Genomic DNA, 2500 nt, shown 5'->3' on the forward strand with positions numbered 1-2500 from the left:
TATTGTACCTTAACCTAACCCATGTTGCGCCTTAACCTAACCCATGTTGCGCCTTAACCTAACCCATGTTGCGCCTTAACCTAACCCATGTTGCGCCTTAACCTAACCCATGTTGCGCCTTAACCTAACCCATGTTGCGCCTTAACCTAACCCATGTTGCGCCTTAACCTAACCCATGTTGCGCCTTAACCTAACCCATGTTGCGCCTTAACCTAACCCATGTTGCGCCTTAACCTAACCCATGTTGCGCCTTAACCTAACCTATGTTGCGCCTTAACCTAACCTATGTTGCGCCTTAACCTAACCTATGTTGCGCCTTAACCTAACCTATGTTGCGCCTTAACCTAACCTATGTTGCGCCTTAACCTAACCTATGTTGCGCCTTAACCTAACCTATGTTGCGCCTTAACCTAACCTATGTTGCGCCGTAACCTAACCTATGTTGCGCCGTAACCTAACCTATGTTGCGCCATAACCTAACCTATGTTGCGCCTTAACCTAACCTATGTTGCGCCTTAACCTAACCTATGTTGCGCCTTAACCTAACCTATGTTGCGCCGTAACCTAACCTATGTTGCGCCTTAACCTAACCTATGTTGCGCCTTAACCTAACCTATGTTGCGCCTTAACCTAACCTATGTTGCGCCTTAACCTAACCTATGTTGCGCCTTAACCTAACCTATGTTGCGCCTTAACCTAACCTATGTTGCGCCTTAACCTAACCTATGTTGCGCCTTAACCTAACCTATGTTGCGCCGTAACCTAACCTATGTTGCGCCTTAACCTAACCTATGTTGCGCCTTAACCTAACCTATGTTGCGCCGTAACCTAACCTATGTTGCGCCTTAACCTAACCTATGTTGCGCCTTAACCTAACCTATGTTGCGCCTTAACCTAACCTATGTTGCGCCTTAACCTAACCTATGTTGCGCCTTAACCTAACCTATGTTGCGCCTTAACCTAACCTATGTTGCGCCTTAACCCAACACACGTTGGGCCTTAACCCAACACACGTTGGGCCTTAACCCAACACACGTTGGGCCTTAACCCAACACACGTTGGGCCTTAACCCAACACACGTTGGGCCTTAACCCAACACACGTTGGGCCTTAACCCAACACACGTTGGGCCTTAACCCAACACACGTTGGGCCTTAACCCAACACACGTTGGGCCTTAACCCAACACACGTTGGGCCTTAACCCAACACACGTTGGGCCTTAACCCAACACACGTTGGGCCTTAACCCAACACACGTTGGGCCTTAACCCAACACACGTTGGGCCTTAACCCAACACACGTTGGGCCTTAACCCAACACACGTTGGGCCTTAACCCAACACACGTTGGGCCTTAACCCAACACACGTTGGGCCTTAACCCAACACACGTTGGGCCTTAACCCAACACACGTTGGGCCTTAACCCAACACACGTTGGGCCTTAACCCAACACACGTTGGGCCTTAACCCAACACACGTTGGGCCTTAACCTGCTCTGTAATTGTCATACGACGCGTTAAATTAGTGTAGTGTTGCCTAACTGCAACCCCCGCAATATAGTTTGCTACTCGCACTGCCCGGTCCCCAGAGTATCGCTTCATGTTAAACACCTTGCAGCTATACACTGTAATGCGGATGGCGGCAGGACGTACATGCTCAATGCCCTTCGCAGTTGTTCATTGGCATTCGCATGGCGAAGCACAGCCTACGTTGTGGTACGGCTTGTGGCAACTGTCCGCTGATGTTGTACGTCCAAATCACACACTGTACCGCACATTGGTCCTCATGTACTGAATGATACATCGTGGTACATGTGTGACCGTACCACGACTGCGCCAACAACGGCGAACCATACGGTCCAAATATTGTGCACTCAGCTACGTGTCGTCTCCCTATAAGAGCTGGATTGCAGTATGGTATGCCGTGGATGGCGATCAGCATGAGCCGTCTGTTGATGTAGTGGCGCGTGTTGTCAGACGTAGTCGTCTCTTCTCACACACCGTGATAGCATGGTGCACTGCGTTCCACATCTGCGACATGCGACAGAGGCCGGTTGACAGTCGTTCGCGCAATGGACATCGCATACGTACGGGGGCCACCTTCCACGTGTTCGCGAAGCGTGCACATGTTGTTGCGTGTATGTGGGCAGACATAGTGTGTCGTGACACCTGACACAGGCATGCAACAATCGTTGAATTTGCAAATGGCGATGGACGTCTACGTTTGCTGGTGACGTTACGCAAATGAAGAACTGGTAAACCGTTGTGGTGCGGTTGTTCTCGCTAGAGGTGAATCAGTGATGGCGACGATCGGTTGAGCTACCAACCGGTTGTTTCAGCGATACCCACCATGCCCACGAACGTGAATGGCATGTGGGTGTGAAGCGATACGCGGCGGTGGCTGGGTGGGACCGTCCCCGGCCGGTGAGGGGGGGCCTTCCGGCGTGCTGGCCGCGCGGTGCGTGGGCGCACGCGCTACAGCCGGCTGGTGGGGGCGGCCAGT

Source organism: Schistocerca americana, unplaced genomic scaffold (genome assembly GCF_021461395.2).
Source record: "Schistocerca americana isolate TAMUIC-IGC-003095 unplaced genomic scaffold, iqSchAmer2.1 HiC_scaffold_561, whole genome shotgun sequence".
NCBI lineage: Eukaryota > Metazoa > Arthropoda > Insecta > Orthoptera > Acrididae > Schistocerca > Schistocerca americana.